This window comes from Nerophis lumbriciformis, linkage group LG18 (genome assembly GCF_033978685.3).
Source record: "Nerophis lumbriciformis linkage group LG18, RoL_Nlum_v2.1, whole genome shotgun sequence".
Classification (NCBI taxonomy): Eukaryota; Metazoa; Chordata; class Actinopteri; order Syngnathiformes; family Syngnathidae; genus Nerophis; species Nerophis lumbriciformis.
Genome location: NC_084565.2, coordinates 686,433 through 710,073, shown reverse-complemented (window position 1 = coordinate 710,073; position 23,641 = coordinate 686,433). Strand labels below are relative to the sequence as shown.

The 23,641-nt window shown below is 36.0% G+C and overlaps 1 long non-coding RNA gene across 1 annotated transcript in view; it reads left to right on the top strand.

The window, feature by feature from the left end:
- The window catches only part of LOC133618052 (uncharacterized), a 61,968-nt gene that overhangs the window by 5,412 nt on the left and 32,915 nt on the right, over positions 1–23,641 (top strand). Inside the window, exon 2 of the long non-coding RNA XR_009817102.2 lies at positions 3,148–3,212. This is a non-coding gene — a long non-coding RNA (uncharacterized lncRNA). The remainder of the gene's footprint in view (positions 1–3,147; positions 3,213–23,641) is intronic.

Below are 23,641 nucleotides of genomic sequence, written 5' to 3'. Positions count from 1 at the left end.
TTACATTGAAGTTATTTACCGTTGCATTGAAGTTATTTACTGTTGCATTGAAGTTATTTACCGTTGCATTGAAGTTATTTACTGTCACATTGAAGTTATTTACTGTCACATTGAAGTTATTTACTGTTACATTGAAGTTATTTACTGTCGCATTGAAGTTATTTAGTGTCGCATTGAAGTTATTTACTGTCGCATTGAAGTTATTTACTGTCGCATTGAAGTTATTTACTGTCACATTGAAGTTATTTACTGTCGCATTGAAGTTATTTACTGTTGCATTGAAGTTATTTACTGCTGGATTGAAGTTATTTACTGTTGCATTGAGGTTATTTACTGTTGCATTGAGGTTATTTACTGTTGCATTGAAGTTATTTACTGTTACATTGAAGTTATTTACCGTTGCAATTAAGTTATTTAGTGTTGCATTGAAGTTATTTAGTGTTGCATTGACGTTATTTACTGTAGCATTGAAGTTATTTACTGTTGCATTGAAGTTATTTAGTGTTGCATTGAAGTTATTTAGTGTTGCATTGACGTTATTTACTGTAGCATTGAAGTTATTTACTGTTGCATTGAAGTTATTTACTGTTGCATTGAAGTTATTTACTGTCACATTGAAGTTATTTACTGTCGCATTGAAGTTATTTACTGTTGCATTGAAGTTATTTACTGCTGGATTGAAGTTATTTACTGTTGCATTGACGTTATTTACTGTTGCATTGAGGTTATTTACTGTTGCATTGAAGTTATTTACTGTTACATTGAAGTTATTTACCGTTGCAATTAAGTTATTTAGTGTTGCATTGAAGTTATTTAGTGTTGCATTGACGTTATTTACTGTAGCATTGAAGTTATTTACTGTTGCATTGAAGTTATTTAGTGTTGCATTGAAGTTATTTAGTGTTGCATTGACGTTATTTACTGTAGCATTGAAGTTATTTACTGTTGCATTGAAGTTATTTAGTGTTGCATTGAAGTTATTTACTGTTGCATTGAAGTTCTTCAGTGTTGCATTGAAGTTATTTACTGTTACATTGAAGTTATTTAGTGTTGCATTGAAGTTATTTACTGTTGCATTGAAGTTATTTACTGTTACATTGAAGTTATTTACTGTTGCGTTGAAGTCATATTGACATTATTTCATTCATGTATGTCTCCTTTCACAGTAAACATCTTAAATGACAGTATTGACAACGTGTGCGTCGACTAATCATCATTTACTAAGAATTATTCCTGATTTAATAGTCATAAATGTAACAGATTGAATATTTGTTGAGTCATGTCTCGAGAGTGTTGATGACGTCATAGGAGGGTGACAGCTTTGTGATGTTTTTTTTATAAACTTTATTTCAGAAGTAATATTAAAGATGTTTATGAAAATCAGCATATCCATGTATTTAACACACAAACATAAGGAAAGAAGAAAAAACGAAATAAATAATAAATATGTGCGAGGGAAAGCAAATAAAAGTATCAAGCTACACATTATTACATTTTCTAAATTGATCGTATTTTTTTATTCTTTCAGAAAAAGGCATGACTTTTTGTGTGTTACGTTGTCATTATTAGTAAGTCAAATACATTTTTCAAATCATTCGCAAGTAAATAAGACAATTTTGTTCAATTAAAAAAAACATTTGCAACTTAAAACCCCCCACCATTTTCTGCAAGTAAAAAAAAACTATTCACAAATATAAAAACAATTGTATGCAAATGAAAAAAAAAAAGATTGGCAAGCATTAAAACCAATTTCTTCCATCAAAAAATTATTTGCAAGTAAAAACAATTTTCCCCAAGTAAAATATTTGCAACTAAAATACATATCTGAAAGTAAAAAAAACGATTCACAAGTATTAAAACAATTTTCTTTAATCAAAAAAAGGATTCGCAACAAAAACTATTATGTGCAAGTAAAAAAAACAATTCGCAAATACAAAAACAATTTTATAAAGTAATAAAACCATTTTCTTCAATTGAAAAAAAAAAGATTTGCAAGTAAAAACTCTTTTTTTAAGTAAAAAAAAAACAATCCCCAAATTGAAAGACAATTTTCTTTAAGTAAAACTAATTTGTAATGAAACAAAAATACAATTTTCTGCAAGTAAAAAAAAACAGTTCGCAAGTACAAAAACAATCATCTTCATTTAAAAGTAAAAAACAAAAAAAAACAATTTTCTTCAAGTTCAAACTTTTGGCAGTAATATTCCGCCCTGCACGATCCACACTCACCTGTAAGTGTGACTCCACAACCACAGGGGGTGCTGCTGAGTCAATTGAAGGCTTGTCCTGTCTCTTTGTCTTCCCAGCTGACCACAACAATACAACAACATAGCAGACAGTAATAAATATTATTGCATGATTTACAACAAGGGATTGATCAAATAAATGCGTTAACTTACAGGTTAAGCTTGTTTCCTCTCTTTGTTGTCCGCCATTTTACCTTCCACCTTGCTTCCTGTTCTTTGTTGTGTTTGGCGGACGGCACCATGCGCAAACTGTCGTTGTGGATTTCTAATTACGTGTACTCTTGACTTGTGGATCTTTTTTTTTTAATGCGAATCATTTTTGGATTGAAGAAAATTATTTTATTTACTGGCAAATTGTATTTTACTTGAAGACATTTGTTTTTATACTTGTAAATCGTTTATTTACTTAATGAAAATTGTTTTTTTTTACCTGCATATCGTTTCTTTACTTGCAGAAAATTGTTTTTTCATTTGCAAATAGTTTTTTATATGAAGAAGATTGTTTTTACTAGCAATTTTTTTATTTTTTATATAGAAAATAGTTTTATTACCAATCTTTTTTTCATTTGCATAATATTGTTTTTGTATTTGCAAATTGTTTTTTTCACTTGCGGAAAAAACATGTTTTTTTTTACTTGTGAAACCTGTTTTTAATTCAAGAAAAAATGTAACGCGTGAATCGTTTCCCCCGCTTTTTTTTACATTTGCAAATTATTTTTTAATTGAAGAAAATATTTGTTTTAACTTGCGAATCGTTTTTTTAATTAAAAATAATTGTTTATTATATATTATATATTGTTTTATTGTTTGTGTTTTGGCGCCATCTTTTGGACAAGTTTGCTCACTGCAGGTGCTACAGTGTCCTTCCATTTACCGACAGTGCTTTTTTTTCCCTCTCCAGTCTTCGAGCTGTCCATAGCGGTTCCACTCGTATGGATTCTTCATTCATCACTCCAAGCAACATTTGTAAGTTTTACAATATAACCAAAACTCTTCATACTTTCTCAACAGTCCCATGTGTGATGTCTGTAGGAGTGTCTTCATGCATATTTGTACGTGCTGTCGTAATGTCATCAGGCTAGCGTTGTTAGCATTAAAACACATTTACGAGTGTCTATGTTAGTATTATTAACGTATTGTTTCACTTTCACAAATTCCTCAGTAAATTCACCAAAACGTCACCGTGGAATTTTTTAATCTGTTTAGCTGATTGAAGAGCTCGCTTGACTTCTGTTTTGCTTGATCATCCGTTTTACTGCCTTGTTACAGACACCGCTTGGAAGCAATTAACGTATGTAAATATTTACATAATATTTCTGTGTAAACAACACATTTTACAACGTATAAATCTGCGGCTTGTAGTCCGGTGCGGCTAATTTATAGACTTTTTTTCCCCTAAAAATGTGGTGAGTGCGTCTTATATGACGGTGCGCTCTATAGTCCGTAAAACATGCTAGTAACCAAATATTTCAACTGTAATACAATTATGTCTGATTTATATCTGATATAATTATATCTATTGTTACTTTCCCACACAAAGTGTCCGCTCCGCAGGCTAACAAAGTTTGTTGAGGTGCGATAGAAAAGCCTCATTGTTTAAACGTGGGGATAAAAAGCGTTAAAAAGCAGACTTCCTGCAGAATAAAGAAAGACTTTCTCGCAGGCGGCCTTCAACCATCCAATGAGGCCAATGCAGGATGGCACCAAGCGGCCAGTTGCCATGGAAGCGCGGCGCTTCCGGCCCTTTTAGCTTCCTGGCGGCAGCTTGTTTACACTTGGCCTCGCTGATGCTCGACCTCGCCTCTTGTCAACCTTGAGCAGGTCTCCGACTCGGGGCCCGTCCCGTCCGACGCCTCCGTCCGTCCGTGCACCTCCGAGGGCCGCGGGGGGCGGGCGAAGGGGTCACGGGCGCCCTCACACCGCCGCGCCCTCCTTTGCCCGAGTCCTCCCCCTGCCAAGTCGGCTTACCGTTCCCCGCCACGTCTCCCGCTGCCCACCTCCGACCTCCACGGCGAATCGCGGCGCGGCGCCACGAGACACATCGGCCTCTCCACCGAGCGAGGAGGCTCGTGCGCTATCTTTCGCCGTCTCGCCCCACAACTGTCCGCTCACATCGCATTAGCGCTGCCCGCCGTAAGACTGGGAGCCGTTGCCGAGGATCAGCTTCTATTAGGGCGCCGATTATCAGCCCAAATCAGTCGCGTTTTAGCGTTTAAGTGTCGAAAGTTCACGGTGAATTTTGCAGCAGCATGCCCGAAGGTGGAGGAGGCCGTCACTGAGCTCGTGTTTCCACTCTTGGCATCTCACTTGCCATGTTTGCATGCAGACTTGCCAGCGCTGAGATGTCCAGATTAGGGCCCACGTGCAGCCCGCCGACGCCTTCAATTTGCCCCTAAAATGTCACAAGTTTAGTGAGGAATCTTGCCAGCAGGAAGTTTGCATTAGTTTTAAAAGAGCGACTTTGGTGCTGTCGTTTTATATATACATAAAGGGTTATTTGAAATAGGGACAGATACAGAAACATAGATATCTGAAACAGTTATCAAATGTATGCATCATAGTGTGTGTAGCCAAAGCTACTTTACAACACTTGTCCCCAACAACAACAACAACAACAACAACACAGATCTAACATCATTACAAATAGGAAAATAAAGAGAATAAGGCAAAGAGGAGTCGATAATAATGATAATAGTAATAATACAGACAAAGTGCAAACTAGATAAAAGCCAATAATAATAATCATAATAATAATAATAACACAGACAAAGTGCAGACTAGATAAAAAAACAATTAATAAAAATGATTAAAAACTAAACATTGGAACACGATTGTTGCTCAACTAGCCACAATTTTGTTTGTTTGTTTTTTGAAAGTGACAAGTTTTGATGCCTTCATTATACAAACATATAATATAATATAATATATCAGTACCGTATTTTTCGGAGTATAAGTCGCACCGGCCGAAAATGCATAATAAAGAAGGAAAAAAACATTATGCAACTTTCATAAACGATGAAAAAAACGGCGACTTATAGTCCAAAAAAATACGGTATATATCATATACTGTATATATAATATGTCAAAACTACATATATGTTATATTTTATATTGCTATTAGTCTACTTAATACCTGCATTATCCTTTCCAACCTTTGTAACTGAGCTACTAAGTGTAACAATTTACCTTGTGGATCATTAAAGTTTGCCTAAGTCTAAGTCTAAGTTTAAGTCTATCAAGTGGACAATGTTGAATAATTCAGGTCAATGACCTTTAATTATGCTCAGTCTGGGAGTGTACGCAGCATTGACTTATTTGACCCAATCCAAACAAACAACAACCTCCCCTAGTCATGATGCAAAAATATAACGTCAAAATCCAAACAACACAATGTCAGCAGACATGGTCACACATAACACAAACTGCTCACTGAACTTTGTGGACATTGTAAACAATATACAAATATATATAAATCATAAACAAATCTAAATCCACTACAAAGCATGATGGGAAAAATGTAAAACACTCTTCACACTTATTAATGTTTGGCACATTTCAGCTGCTTGATATTTCTGATTGATTATAAAACTTTAAAGAGGTCGTCACGAAAGTAAACAAGGTAGGAGTCCAAGTTTCACATACTCTTAATATCCAATTATAATAATTATTAATTATATTAACAATAATATATTTTCAACAATTGTTGTGGGGCACCGAGTCGAGCCAACGTTTTTGATACTTTAAAAGTTCCGATGCAAAATGTGTGCCATGGATCGGCATTGACACAATTTGAAGTGACCACAATAGAGATGTCACTTGATGCTAACTCACAAACAAACTGTAGCAGCACTCTCACATCTGCAATTACAATCATTTAAAATATGCCTAATAACATTCATTAGAATTCACTCAATTCTCTCTATTAAGAATTGACAAAATATAACTCTTAATATTAATTAACTACAATGAATACATTTAATTCCAAATATTTATTACATTTAATTAAATATTTGCCTCAAAATCACAAACACAATCACACTGATTACATTTGAATGTGTGTAAGTAATATGCTACTTAAATTTTTTGATACCTGTTTATATCGACTCATGCACTGTTTTACACTGCAATATTGTTCAATTATTATTACCTATGTTTAGCTTGTGTGCTATTGTGTTCTTAGTTGCTGTGTAGCTGCTAGCTCCTAGTAACTCATTGCCTACCATTAATTCCCTTTTAAATGATATAGACTTTTGTTTATCCAACAACGAGGAAATGATATGGTTGCAGCGCAACGTAATGAATAATTGAAAATGAGTATTAAACAGTGTTGGGACTAACGCGTTACTGTAACGCCGTTAGTTTCGGCGGTAACTACGGTAGTAATCTAACGCGTTATTTTTTTATATTCAGTAACTCCGTTACCGTTACTACATGATGCGTTACTGCGTTATTTTACGTTACTTTTTATGTAGTATAAAGTGTGTTTTATCGGAGGGCTGCTGTGTCGTTCTGATTCTTCTTGTGTCACAAGCCGGAGAAGAGAGAGAGACATGCGCTCTGTGTGGGTGTGTCTGAGTGTGAGTGTGGGGAGCGAGGGGGGGGGGGGGGGCGTGTCTGATCATGGCGGAGCCAGAAGTCGAATTTGCTAACATGGAGATATTTTCACTACTTTTCTTTTGTCGAGCACAAAGAAAATACCATTTTAGTTAAATGTATATTGTGCTTTGGACCAAAGATGCCATCTACTGCCCAAAACAGCAATTCAAACCTGCTGAAACAAGCTACATAGCAACATGCTTCCACGAAGCTAGTAAAGAGAGACAGAGACTCTGATGCCATTTCACCTCCACCACCACCACCACCATTCACCGCTGAAGGTACACACACTCTGTCAATCAATGTTCCCTCTAATTGTTCATGTGTGAGCAAATGCAAAAAGTCCCTGAGCATTGAGTGGAGTCCATGTGAGCAACATCACACGTGCACACTTTGGCTACACCAGCAGCACACCTGGCCCAAACCTCACTAAATAACAACTTACATCTCCATCCATCCATCCATTTTCTACCGCTTGTCCCTTTCGGGGTCGCTGGAGCCTATCTCAGCTGCATTCAGGCGGAAGGCAGGGTACACCCTGGACAAGTCCCCACCTCATCACAGGGCCAACACAGATAGACAGACAACATTCTCTTATTATTATAATCAAATGACAGCAGTCATTTCCATTTCTAATATAAGTGTTTAGGCCCACTTATAATGACAATAACAAAAAATATTGTTTTTCATGAACTGTGTACTTGTATTGTTTGTCTGGGTGGAGGTCCTGCTTTGGAAATAATTTGTACCCCTTTCAGACATTGCATTTAGTTCCCATTAAAACATTCACATGTTGCACAATGAGATGTAAGCAGGGGATCATGTGTACATTCCTGCAACTTCCTGTTTGTAAAAAATATATTTTTATTAGTATTTATTTAATATACTAACAGCATTTAATGATTAATATTTATAAATTAAGATTCCTAATAAATGACACTAGAATAAGCACACATTTGTTTGGTAAATCATAGTGTAACGACCTGGAATGACACTTTATGTGTGGTGTTGGAGTTGTGCGACTTTTTGTGTGGCTGTAAACGCATCACTGGCTAAGTGCCATATGTGCAAGTGTTGGCGCACGTGAGAGAGCGAGCGGCTGCTGTTGATATAACAAAGTTGCTTTTGGTCTGGTTTGTACTGCAGAAAATGACCAGTTTTGCGAGATATCATTTTTTTTACTAATGTTTTGGTGATGTGTTTATGGCCGACAGCAAAGAGTTTTGCTCAGTAAAGTGATGGATGGAATTCATGTCCTCAAAGCGTCTCGACAGACGTTACAATATTTGAACAATGATGACGAAAACGTTTTTCTCTGTCGTGTCCGTGTCGTGTCGAAAATTGTTATGCGCTTATTTTTTTATTTGATTTTGTGCATGGCATAGATTTGCCGTGCGCAGAGGTCGCTTGAGCAGTGCGCAATTGCACATGCGCGCTCCTGAGAGGGAACGTTGCTGTCAATTCTCTTATATACTCTTTCATTCTAGACTTCTAGAGTGTTTGATTATCACATCACTCTAAATGTATAGACTATAAAGTTCACAAACATAAGAGGGATCCTAGTGGGCCAGGCCAATCTTTCCTTATCTCTAAACTAAAACTGGGGAAATGTGTAGTGTTCTGGGTTTCAGACATGATTTTGTATAAGAATTACTTGAGGAAGAAAATGCCTGGTTAGACTTTGTGTATGTAGTGTGTGCCTTTCTTGGTTTACATCTATGCTGTTATTATGCTGTTTGTTACTTATGTATGTTATGTTGCAGCTATTTAAAATAGTTTTTTCAATTTGTTCTGGCCAGAAACAAATTGGCCTTTGTAACATATCTTTGTCTTTGTGTGTTGTATGTAGAGCACATGGCTTAGCAGAGTTGAGTGATGCAAATGCATGTCAAGTTGATCAACAGATTGTATTATTCTCCAGTGCAATAACAGTACTGAAATGAAGGCTAAAAGGGCATTAATTAGAGCTTTAAAAAAAGAAAGAAAAAAGAAGTAACTAAATAGTTACTTTTCACAGTAACGCATTACTTTTTGGTGTAAGTAACTGAGTTAGTAACTGAGTTACTTTTGAAATGAAGTAACTAGTAACTGTAACTAGTTACTGCTTTTCAGTAACTAACCCAACACTGGTATTAAATAATACATATTGCGCACTAACCTTATATTTTTGAGCCCGAACACAAAGAGGATGAGCAATAAGTTTCAGAAGTCGAGTGCGAAACGAATATAGCTTAATTGTGACACTATAGCAGTAGCAGCATTGCTAGGTGCTAAACATACAAACTAACAATAATAAACCAGAATAAAACAAACACTTACTGTAATATTTCCACTCTTGCTGGGACACTCACATAATTCTGTTTAGATGAAGATTCATTCACAATACTCAAGAAAAAGAGTTTCTGCAACTAGCGTCTTTTTGTGTGTTTTTTCACCATCTCAAGAACATGAAAGTGGATCAGCCTGTGGGTCCGTGGCCACATTTGTCTCCTAGCAGCTGAGAGATGCATGAATTATAATCTACAATTGACTTTTAGCAAGTTTGAGACCAAGCAGTAGTAGCCCAGTGTGTCAACAATAGCAGCTAAGCTAGCATTAGCTCACTGTTATCAATGCGCCGCTAAAATAGTCCGTCTACGTTAGAGCTTATAATAACAATATCACTCATATTTGGTTCATTTTCAGGTCACGACATGTAAATGGAATATTGTTGGTGGATGTTTTTAGAGAGTATAATGTGAGGACCCTCCATCTGTTGACTCAATTGTTACATATTTATTTACATTTTAGATTGCATAAAAACGCCTAGCTTATGTGTTTTCATAAAGATTGTAAATGATAAACAGCACATCTCTTTACAATGTTTATATATTTCCAGTATGACTGACATAATATAATGCATATGTTCCTTTTGACTGTGCATGTACTGTAAACTTATAATGTATTTATGTTATTCACATGTGAATAATGCTTTATAATAGACTGCTTTTTTATTATTCACATGTGAATAATGCTGTATAATAGGCTGTATTTATATTATTCACATGTGAATAATGCTGTATAATAGACTGTATTTATATTATTCACATGTGAATAATGCTGTATAATAGACTGTATTTTTATTATTCACATGTGAATAATGCTGTACAATAGACTGTATTTATGTTATTCACATGTGAATAACACTGTATAATAGACTGTATTTATATCATTCACATGTGAATAATGCTGTATAATAGACTGTATTTATGTTATTCACATGTGAATAATGCTGTATAATAGACTGTACTTATGTTATTCACATGTGAATAATGCTGTATAATAGACTATTTATATTATTCACATGTGAATAATGCTGTATAATAGACTTTATTTATGTTATTCACATGCGAATAATGCTGTATAATAGACTGTATTTATATTCACATGTGAATAACGCTGTATAATAGACTGTATTTATATTATTCAGGTGGGAATAATGCTGTATAATAGACTTTATTTATGTTATTCACATGTGAATAATGCTGTATAATAGACTGTATTTATATTCACATATGAATAACGCTGTATTTATGTTATTCACAAGTGAATAATGTTGTATAATAGACTGTATTTATATTATTCACATGTGAATAATGCTGTATAATAGACTGTATTTATATTATTCACATGTGAATAATGCTGTATAACAGACTGTATTTGTTATTCACATGTGAATAATGCTGAATAATAGACTGTATTTATATTATTCACATGTGAATAATGCTGTATAATAGACTGTATTTATATCATTCACATGTGAATAATGCTGTATAATAGACTGTATTTATGTTATTCACATGTGAATAATGCTGTATAATAGACTGTATTTATATTCACATATGAATAACGCTGTATTTATGTTATTCACAAGTGAATAATGCTGTATAATAGACTGTATTTATATTATTCACATGTGAATAATGCTGTATAATAGACTGTATTTATATTATTCACATGTGAATAATGCTGTATAATAGACTGTATTTGTTATTCACATGTGAATAATGCTGTATAATAGACTGTATTTATATTATTCACATGTGAATAATGCTGTGTAATAGACTGTATTTATATCATTCACATGTGAATAATGCTGTATAATAGACTGTATTTGTTATTCACATGTGAATAATGCTGTATAATAGACTGTATTTATATTATTCACATGTGAATAATGCTGTATAATAGACTGTATTTATGTTATTCACATGTGAATAATGCTGTATAATAGACTTTATTTATGTGATTCACATGCGAATAATGCTGTATAATAGACTGTATTTATATTCACATGTGAATAACGCTGTATAATAGACTGTATTCATATTATTCATGTGTGAATAATGCTGTATAATAGACTTTATTTATGTTATTCACATGTGAATAATGCTGTATAATAGACTGTATTTATATTCACATATGAATAACGCTGTATTTATGTTATTCACAAGTGAATAATGCTGTATAATAGACTGTATTTATATTATTCACATGTGAATAATGCTGTCTAATAGACTGTATTTATATTATTCACATGTGAATAATGCTGTATAATAGACTGTATTTGTTATTCACATGTGAATAATGCTGTATAATAGACTGTATTTATATAATTCACATGTGAATAATGCTGTATAATAGACTGTATTTATATTATTCTCATGTGAATAATGCTGTATAATAGACTGTATTTATGTTATTCACATGTGAATAATGCTGTATAATAGACTGTATTTATGTTATTCACATGTGAATAATGCTGTATAATAGACTTTATTTATGTTATTCACATATGAATAATGCTGTATAATAGACTGTATTTATATTCACATATGAATAACGCTGTATTTATGTTATTCACAAGTGAATAATGCTGTATAATAGACTGTATTTATGTTATTCACAAGTGAATAATGCTGTATAATAGACTGTATTTATATTATTCACATGTGAATAATGCTGTATAATAGACTGTATTTATATTATTCACATGTGAATAATGCTGTATAATAGACTGTATTTGTTATTCACATGTGAATAATGCTGTATAATAGACTGTATTTATATTATTCACATGTGAATAATGCTGTATAATAGACTGTATTTGTTATTCACATGTGAATAATGCTGAATAATAGACTGTATTTTTATTATTCACATGTGAATAATGCTGTATAATAGACTGTATTTATATCATTCACATGTGAATAATGCTGTATAATAGACTGTATTTATGTTATTCACATGTGAATAATGCTGTATAATAGACTGTATTTATATTCACATATGAATAACGCTGTATTTATGTTATTCACAAGTGAATAATGCTGTATAATAGACTGTATTTATATTATTCACATGTGAATAATGCTGTATAATAGACTGTATTTATATTATTCACATGTGAATAATGCTGTATAATAGACTGTATTTGTTATTCACATGTGAATAATGCTGTATAATAGACTGTATTTATATTATTCACATGTGAATAATGCTGTGTAATAGACTGTATTTATATTATTCACATGTGAATAATGCTGTATAATAGACTGTATTTGTTATTCACATGTGAATAATGCTGTATAATAGACTGTATTTATATTATTCACATGTGAATAATGCTGTATAATAGACTGTATTTATGTTATTCACATGTGAATAATGCTGTATAATAGACTTTATTTATGTGATTCACATGCGAATAATGCTGTATAATAGACTGTATTTATATTCACATGTGAATAACGCTGTATAATAGACTGTATTTATATTATTCACGTGTGAATAATGCTGTATAATAGACTTTATTTATGTTATTCACATGTGAATAATGCTGTATAATAGACTGTATTTATATTCACATATGAATAACGCTGTATTTATGTTATTCACAAGTGAATAATGCTGTATAATAGACTGTATTTATATTATTCACATGTGAATAATGCTGTATAATAGACTGTATTTGTTATTCACATGTGAATAATGCTGTATAATAGACTGTATTTATATTATTCACATGTGAATAATGCTGTATAATAGACTGTATTTATGTTATTCACATGTGAATAATGCTGTATAATAGACTTCATTTATGTGATTCACATGCGAATAATGCTGTATAATAGACTGTATTTATATTCACATGTGAATAACGCTGTATAATAGACTGTATTTATATTATTCACGTGTGAATAATGCTGTATAATAGACTTTATTTATGTTATTCACATGTGAATAATGCTGTATAATAGACTGTATTTATATTCACATATGAATAACGCTGTATTTATGTTATTCACAAGTGAATAATGCTGTATAATAGACTGTATTTATATTATTCACATGTGAATAATGCTGTGTAATAGACTGTATTTATATTATTCACATGTGAATAATGCTGTATAATAGACTGTATTTGTTATTCACATGTGAATAATGCTGTATAATAGACTGTATTTATATTATTCACATGTGAATAATGCTGTATAATAGACTGTATTTATATTATTCTCATGTGAATAATGCTGTATAATAGACTGTATTTATGTTATTCACATGTGAATAATGCTGTATAATAGACTGTATTTATGTTATTCACATGTGAATAATGCTGTATAATAGACTTTATTTATGTTATTCACATGTGAATAATGCTGTATAATAGACTGTATTTATATTCACATATGAATAACGCTGTATTTATGTTATTCACAAGTGAATAATGCTGTATAATAGACTGTATTTATGTTATTCACAAGTGAATAATGCTGTATAATAGACTGTATTTATATTATTCACATGTGAATAATGCTGTATAATAGACTGTATTTATATTATTCACATGTGAATAATGCTGTATAATAGACTGTATTTGTTATTCACATGTGAATAATGCTGTGTAATAGACTGTATTTATATTATTCACATGTGAATAATGCTGTATAATAGATTGTATTTATGTTATTCACATGTGAATAATGCTGTATAATAGACTGTATTTATGTTATTCGCATGTGAATAATGCTGTATAATAGACTGTATTTATGTTTTTCACATGTGAATAATGCTGTATAATAGACTGTATTTATGTTATTCACATGTGAATAATGCTGTATAATAGACTATTTATATTATTCACATGTGAATAATGCTGTATAATAGACTGTATTTATGTTATTCACATGTGAATAATGCTGTATAATAGACTGTATTTATATTATCACATGTAAAAAAGTGTTTATTGTCTATTGTGAGCGAACTGTGGGCTGAATTTCTCCCAGGGATCAATAAAGTACTTTATATTCTATTGTAATAATATGGTCGGAGTGTTACTACAGTGACGTGGAATGTACGGAAATTGCCGAAGATTTTCCAAGCGGAATGCTCAAAACGGCCGACTGAATTTGTAGCATTTAGTGACATTTAGACAGCATTTTCACATACTTTGTAGATTGTAAATATAATTGGATATGATGCATGAGATTGCGCACCCAGAAAAAAAAAGCGTGTCACATTTGACACAGAGGGTGTCCTGGTATCTTGGTCCCATGCAAGACTTGACACGGCACTTAGGTTGAGAGTGTGACCTAAAAGCCCATATGGACCAATGGACTGGAATAATTCACTTTACACGGGACAAATTGTCACATTATTGTGATTATTGTCCTATTGACCACTCACAGTGAGACCAGCCAACTCACTCCGCCCACTCCCACCCCAAACACCCCCCGGGCGCATCATCTCTGCTGAAAGAGAAGATCACGCCGAGGCATCGCACACACACACACACACACACACACACACACACACACACACGCTGGCCTACATTGTGTCTTTTATTGGAGAGGATAGCTCACAGGATGATGCTGACATGACTTCAAGTGGTCACATTTAGCACACGTGAATGTCACAACGCGGCGCTGTGACGTCCCAGAGCCAACTCGGGCCCTTTTGGCACCGCCGCTGACAAGTTGGCCCCGCCCCCTCCCTCTCTCCCTCGCTGCAGCTTTGTGTGTAGTAAAGAGATAAAAGGGTGCAAATATTTAAAAGCAGCTGTCAGGAGCCTACATTTACATATGGCGAGCTGCGATTGGTTCCTAACATAAGGCAACATCATTACGGCATTCATTCTCAATGGGGAAATGTCCCGCAAAACTGGGAATTCTAGGTAATCTGAGATATTTTCTGGGAGTCGATTGTATATTTGTCATTCATTGGCAATGGGGAGAAAATTACCGGAAAACCAGGAATTTTGGGCAAAGGGAAAACATTTTAAATAATGCGAACATTTTAAAGAATTTTGGTGCATTGTAGAACTATGAATACATCCATTCATTTGAATGGGAATATCCTCGAAATTTGGTAGTTTCGCGAGAAACGGGATTTTTTAAAAATATAGATTATAGCACAATTGTCCTAGTTGATATTGGTTTTGGAAGTTTTCAAAACGGTTGAAAAATGTTGACGCAGTAAGAGTTTGAATTTGAATAGGGTGTTCTGGGATTCCTGGAATTTTGGGAAAACCGGGAATTTGTACCAAATATAAAAAGATAACTTTTGTTGTCCCAACTAAGAGGAATGTTTTGAAGGTGAAATGGTCAAAAAGGCTACAAAAATGTGGACTGTGAAAACTTTCCAGGATGAGTTGAAAATAGGAATTTGGAAAATCAGGAATTCTGAGAATCCCAGGAATTTCTTTGAACTTGGTGAGTGGAGTGGATGGTAAAACGATTCGAATCGGTTGAGAAATGTGGGATACGCAGACGATTGTATATTTCCCTTTCATTGGCCATGGGGAGAAAATTACCGGAAAACCGGGAATTTGGGGAAAGGGTAAACATGTTTTGCATATGATATATGGAAGAGTAGTGTGGGTGGATGGTTGAAAAGTGGGAATCAGGTTTCAAAAATGCGAAACATTTTGGCCATTGTAGAACTATGAATACGTCCATTCATTTGAATGGGAATTCCCTAAGAATTTGGTAATTTTGGAAAACCGGAATTTTTTGTAAATAATAGCACAATTATCCTAGATGATATTGGTGTTGGAACACTAAATTGGCCCTAGTGTGTGGATATGAGTGTGAATGTTGTCTGTCTATCTGTGTTGGCCCTGCGATGAGGTGGCGACTTGTCCAGGGTGTACCCCGCCTTCCGCCCGATTGTAGCTGAGATAGGCTCCAGCGCCCCCCGCGACCCCAAAGGGAATAGGCGGTAGAAAATGGATGGATATTGGTGTTGGAAGTTTTCAAAACGGTTGAAAAATGTTGATGTAGTAACAAATTGAATTTGAATAGGTGTTTCGAAATTCCTGGAATTTGGGAAAAACCGGGAATTTGTCCCCAAAAAAAGAAAAAAGAAAACCTTTGTTGACCCAACAAAGAGGAATGTTTTGAAGGTGAAACGGTCCAAAACGGTTGAAAAATGTGGACCGTGAAAACTTTCCAGGAAGAGGTGAAAATAGGACTTTGGAAATCCAGGAATTCTGAGAATTCTTAGGAATTTCTTTGAACTTGGTGAGTGGAGTGGATGTTGGAACGGTTGGAATGGGTTGAGAAATGTGGGATATGCAGACGATTTTATGTTTCCCATTCATTGAAAACCGGAAATATTTGAAAATATAGATAATAGCACAATTGTCCTGGAGGATATTGGTGTTGGAAGTTTTCAAAACGGTTGAAAAATGTTGATGTAGTAAAAGTTTGAATTTGAATAGGTGTTTCAGGATTCCTGGAATTTTGGGAAAACCAGGAATTTGTACCAAATAGAAAAAGATAACTTTTGTTGTCCCAACTAAGAGGAATGTTTTGAAGGTGAAATGGTCAAAAAGGCTACAAAAATGTGGACTGTGAAAACTTTCCAGGATGAGTTGAAAATAGGAATTTGGAAAATCAGGAATTCTGAGAATTCCAGGAATTTCTTTGAACCTGGTGAGTGGAGTGGATGGTAAAACGATTCGAATCGGTTGAGAAATGTGGGATATGCTGGCGCTATTGTATATTTCCCTTTCATTGGCAATGGGGAGAAAATTACCGGAAAACCGGGAATTTGGGGAAAGGGTAAACATGTTTTGCATATGGTATATGGGAAGAGTAGTGTGGGTGGATGTTTGAAAAGTGGGAATCAGGTTTCAAAAATGCGAAACATTTTGGCCATTGTAGAACTATGAATACGTCCATTCATTTGAATGGGAATTCCCTAAGAATTTGGTAATTTTGGAAAACCGGAAATTTTTGTAAATAATAGCACAATTATCCTAGATGATATTGGTGTTGGAAGTTTTCAAAACGGTTGACAAATGTTGATGTAGTAACAAATTGAATTTGAATAGGTGTTTCGAAATTCCTGGAATTTGGGAAAAACCGGGAATTTGTCCCCAAAAAAAGAAAAAAGAAAACCTTTGTTGACCCAACAAAGAGGAATGTTTTGAAGGTGAAACGGTCCAAAACGGTTGAAAAATGTGGACCATGAAAACTTTCCAGGAAGAGGTGAAAATAGGACTTTGGAAAACCAGGAATTCTGAGAATTCTTAGGAATTTCTTTGAACTTGGTGAGTGGAGTGGATGTTGGAACGGTTGGAATGGGTTGAGAAATGTGGGATATGCAGACGAGTGTATATTTCCCATTCATTGAAAACCGGAAATATTTGAAAATGTAGATAATAGCACAGTTGTCCTGGAGGATATTGGTGTTGGAAGTTTTCAAAATGGTTGAAAAATGTTGATGTAGTAAAAGTTTGAATTTGAATAGATGTTTCAGGATTCCTGGAATTTTGGGAAAACCAGGAATTTGTACCAAATATAAAAAGATAACTTTTGTTGTCCCAACTAAGAGGAATGTTTTGAAGGTGAAATGGTCAAAAAGGCTACAAAAATGTGGACTGTGAAAACTTTCCAGGATGAGTTGAAAATAGGAATTTGGAAAATCAGGAATTCTGAGAATTCCAGGAATTTCTTTGAACCTGGTGAGTGGAGTGGATGGTAAAACGATTCGAATCGGTTGAGAAATGTGGGATATGCTGACGCTATTGTATATTTCCCTTTCATTGGCTATGGGGAGAAAATTACCGGAAAACCGGGAATTTGAGGAAAGGGTAAACATGTTTTGCATATGATATATGGGAAGAGTAGTGTGGGTGGATGGTTGAAAAGTGGGAATCAGGTTTAAAAAATGCGAAACATTTTGGCCATTGTAGAACTATGAATACGTCCATTCATTTGAATGGGAATTCCCTAAGAATTTGGTAATTTTGGAAAACCGGAATTTTTTGTAAATAATAGCACAATTATCCTAGATGATATTGGTGTTGGAAGTTTTCAAAACGGTTGACAAATGTTGATGTAGTAACAAATTGAATTTGAATAGGTGTTTTTCGAAATTCCTGGAATTTGGGAAAAACCGGGAATTTTCCCCCCCCCCAAAAAAAGAAAACCTTTGTTGACCCAACAAAGAGGAATGTTTTGAAGGTGAAACGGTCCAAAACAGTTGAAAAATGTGGACCGTGAAAACTTTCCAGGATGAGTTGAAAATAGGAATTTGGAAAATCAGGAATTCTGAGAATTCCAGGAATTTCTTTGAACCTGGTGAGTGTAGTGGATAGTAAAACGATTCGAATCGGTTGAGAAAGGTGGGATATGCAGACGATTGTATATTTCCCTTACATTGGCAATGGGGAGAAAATTACCGGAATTTTGGGAAAGGGAAGACATGTTTTGCGTATTATATATATATGAAAGAGTAGTGTGGGTGGATGTTTGAAAAGTGGGAATCAGGTTTCAAAAATGCGAAACATTTTGGCCATTGTAGAACTATGAATACGTCCATTCATTTGAATGGGAATTCCCTAAGAATTTGGTATATTCAGAAAACCGGACATTTTTGAAAATATAGATAATAGCACAATTATCCTAGATGATATTTAGTAGTTTTGGAAGTTTTCAAAACGGTTGAACAACGTTGACGTAGTAACAGTTTGAATTTGAATAGGTGTTTCGGAGTTCCTGGAATTTCGGGAAAACCGGGAAATTGTACCAAAAAAAACCCATAAACTTTTGTTGACCCAACAATGAGGAATGTTTTGAAGGTGAAATGGTCAAAAAGGGTAGAACAATGTGGAACGTGAAAACTTTCCAGGAAGAGGTGAAAATAGGGCTTTGAATAACCGGGAATTCTGAGAATTCCAGGAATTTCTTTGAATTTGGTGAGTGGAGTGTGTGTTGGAACGATTCGAATCTGTTGAGAAATGTGGGATATGCAGACGATTGTATATTTCAATGGGGAGAAAATTACCGGAAAACCGTGAATTTTGGAAAAGGGAAAACATGTTTTGCATTTGGGAAGACTAGTGTGGGTGGATGGTTGAAAGGTTGGAATCAGGTTTCAAAAATGCAAAACATTTTGGGCATTGTAGAACTTTAAATATGTCCATTCATTAAATTGTGTAATTTGTGGAATGTTTAAATATACATTATAGATAACAGCACAATTGTCCTAGATGATATTGGTGTTGGAATTTTTCGAAACGGTTGAAAAATGTTGACGTAGTAACAGTTTGAATTTCAATAGGTGTTTCAGGATTCCTGGAATTTTGAGAAAACCGGGAATTTGTGCGAAAAAAAAACAAAACAAAAAATTTTGTTGAGCCAACAAAGAGGAATGTTTTGAAGGTGAAATAGTCGAAAACATTCATTCGGTAGCAAAATATTTGCATGGAGACAAACCTTTTGTCTACTTAACTGGCAGGACCGCTGCAACCTGAGCCGCGCTCACCCTTTAGAGCACAGCTGTCACTTCCTGCCACTAAACCTGCAGAAAATACTTCTTCTCCATGTTTACACTTTCACACTTTGCACCATTTTCTTACACATTCATTATTTTTGCTCCTTATTGTTCAATGTCTATTTTGTTGACATTCTTTCTTTTCCATGCTTGTGTTGACATTTCCTTGACAGCCGAGACTGTAATCACAGGAAGGTAGATTAGAAATCAAAATGTTCATTCTCTCTACTGTCTACAGGTCGTAACAATATCAATCATTCTGGTTGACATCAAGCACTTCAGTTTTCAGCCATATTTGCCCAGTTCTACCTTGGCATCGTCGTCGATGGGGAAGGGATCTTCCTGCATCTGTGTCTATTTGGCATCAAACCTTATCTTCTCACGCGCCCGCGGCTGACACGATGAAGATGATAAATTGCTCCGAAAGTCTAATCAAACGCTTTTTAATTCCCCGATTTTCAGGCCTATATTTATGTGTCTTTACATCATTATTCCTTTTAGGGAACTCTTAATCACCTAACGACATAATGGATCATTACTAATTCAATGAAAACACACTATTACGCCAATTAAGAGCCCCTCATCCACATCACACACACACACACACACGGAGCATATTTTCCTCTTCAAGGGCGAGCGGCGCCTGCAGCTAGCACTTAATTGCGTGAGCTATCATTACACGGAAAATCAACAATTTTAAAAATCCACTGAGCACCTTTCATGTAGCGCGTGCTCTAATGGCACCAGTCTGCGAGCAGGCGGCGTGCAGCGCAACTCGCTAAACAGCGCCGCCGGCGCCAGTGTGCATGGGGGCGGGGGGAGTGCGGGGCCATGAGGCCTTGCAATCGGGCCCCGCTGACGCTGACACGTTTGGACGCCGCTGCCATCTTGTCTCCGGCAGGAAAGCGCGGCAGTACAAACGAAGCGTAATCTGGCGTTGAGAAGATGTCCGCCGCGGAGAGCGGAGCCACGCCGGCCCCTCGGGGAAACGCTAAAACGAGGATCTACTTGTGACAGTCCGTCATGTCGCCACATGCGCCGCTTCTCTCCTCGGCGGACGTCTCCGGCGTGACACCGCCGTCGTTAAAATCCTCGTCCGCTTTGTAAATAAAAGCGATCAAATTAGCGAGGGGAAAAAAAAGGTGAGCCAAAGGTCAACTGGCGTCCCAGCGATGCGACGCTGTCAGAGTCCCTAATGTGCCCTCGCCGTCATATTGACAAACGCATAAGAGGCGTGTCAAGTGCTGGCGGCTGATGTCGTCGATGCGGCGCTCCCCGGAGTCTGAGGTGGGAACATATTCTCCTCAAACAATGTCTTGTTGCCTATGAGGGCCCCCAGCCCACGCCACGCACGCCTTTTTGAGGCCCTCAACATGCACGAGAAGTCCCCCAGGTGTTGCTCAGGTGTGGCCATCCCAAACTGGCTCTCTAGCGCCACCTTTTCAAACATTGGCCCCTCCCACCGCTTTCACGTATCCACACGAAAATGGCAGGAAACGTCCATCATGACGGGAGGCACGTAAAAGTCTGAGGAAGCCATGCCTGGAAGTAGAACAGGAAGTCGGCCATCTTTGTTTTTGTCTTCCATTTGTTTGGCAAAAAATGGGGTCGTACTTTAACAACTCCTCCTAGGAACTTTGACCTAATGAGACATGGTTAAAATGACAGATATTACACATGTAGGCAATGATAAATTGTGTATAAATTTCTCATACGTCATAAGATGTGGGCGGGGCATGGCGCCAGACTTTGCTCCCATGGTTTTTGGCAAAAAAATGGGGTCGTACTTTAACAAACTCCTCCTAGGGACTTTGACCTAATGAGACATGGTTACAATGACAGATATTACACATGTAGGCAATGATAAATTGTGTATAAATTTCTCATACGTCATAAGATGTGGGCGGGGCATGGCGCCAGACTTTGCTCCCATGGTTTTTGGCGAAAAAATGGGGTCGTACTTTAACGAGCTCCTCCTAGGGACTTTGACCAAATGAGTCACAGTTAAAATGACAGATATATTACACATATAGGTGATGATAAATTGCAAACTAAACTTTTCCTACGTCATAAGATGTTGGCGTGGCATGGCGCCAAACTCTGCTCCCATGGTTTTTGGCAAAAGAATGGGGTCGTACTTTAACGAACTCCTTGTAGGGACTTTGACCAAATGAGTCACAGTTAAAATGACAGATACTACACATATAGGTGATGGTAAATTGTGTATACATTTCTCATACGCCATAAAATGTGGGCGTGGCATGGCGCCAAACTTTGCTCCGATGGTTTTTGGCCATTTTCTGGCAAAAAAAAGGGTCGTACTTTAACAAACTCCTCCTAGGGACTTTGACCAAATGAGTCACAGTTAAAATGACAGATATTACACATATCGGTGATGATAAATTGCAAACATATTTTTTCCTACGTCATAAGATGTGGGCGTGGCATGGCGCCAAACTTTGCTCTGATGGTTTATGGCGAAAAAATGGGGTTGTACTTTAACAAACTCCTTCGAGGGACTTTGACCAAATGAGTCACGGTTAAAATGACAGATACTACACATATAGGTGATGGTAAATTGCAAACAAATTTTTCCTACGTCATAAGATGTGGGCGTGGCATGACGCCAAACTTTGCTCCCATGGTTTTTGGCGAAAAAATGGGGTCGTACTTTAACGAGCTCCTCCTAGGGACTTTGACCAAATGAGTCACGGTTAAAATGACAGATACTACGCATATAGGTGATGGTAAATTGCAAACACATTTTTCCAACGCCATAAGATGTGGGTGTGGCATGGCGCCAAACTTTGCTCCGATGGTTTTTGGCCATTTTCTGGCAAAAAAAAGGGTCGTACTTTAACAAACTCCTCCTAGGGACTTTGACCAAATGAGTCACAGTTAAAATGACAGATATTACACATATAGGTGATGGTAAATTGCGAATACATTTTTCCTACCCCATAAGATGTGGGCGTAGCATGGCGCCAAACTTTGCTCCGATGGTTTTTGGCAAAAAAATGGGGTTGTACTTTAACAAACTCCTCCTAGGGACTTTGACCAAATGACTCACGGTTAAAATGACAGATATTACACTTATCGGTGATGATAAATTGCAAACAAATTTTTTCCTTGCCATAAGATGTGGGCGTGGCATGGCGCCAAACTTTGCTCCAATGGTTTTTGGCAAAAAAATGGGATCGTACTTTAACAAACTCCTTGTAGGGACTTTGACCAAATGAGTCACGGTTAAAATGACAGATACTACACATATAGGCCATGATAAATTGCAAACACATTTTTCCAACGCCATAAGATGTGGGCGTGGCATGGCGCCAAACTTTGCTCCGATGGTTTTTGGCCATTTTCTGGCAAAAAAAAGGGTCGTACTTTAACAAACTCCTCCTAGGGACTTTGACCAAATGAGTCACAGTTAAAATGACAGATATTACACATATAGGTGATGGTAAATTGCGAATACATTTTTCCTACCCCATAAGATGTGGGCGTAGCATGGCGCCAAACTTTGCTCCGATGGTTTTTGGCAAAAAAATGGGGTTGTACTTTAACAAACTCCTCCTAGGGACTTTGACCAAATGACTCACGGTTAAAATGACAGATATTACACTTATCGGTGATGATAAATTGCAAACAAATTTTTTCCTTGCCATAAGATGTGGGCGTGGCATGGCGCCAAACTTTGCTCCAATGGTTTTTGGCAAAAAAATGGGATCGTACTTTAACAAACTCCTTGTAGGGACTTTGACCAAATGAGTCACGGTTAAAATGACAGATACTACACATATAGGCCATGATAAATTGCAAACACATTTTTCCAACGCCATAAGATGTGGGCGTGGCATGGCGCCAAACTTTGCTCCGATGGTTTTTGGCCATTTTCTGGCAAAAAAAAGGGTCGTACTTTAACAAACTCCTCCTAGGGACTTTGACCAAATGAGTCACAGTTAAAATGACAG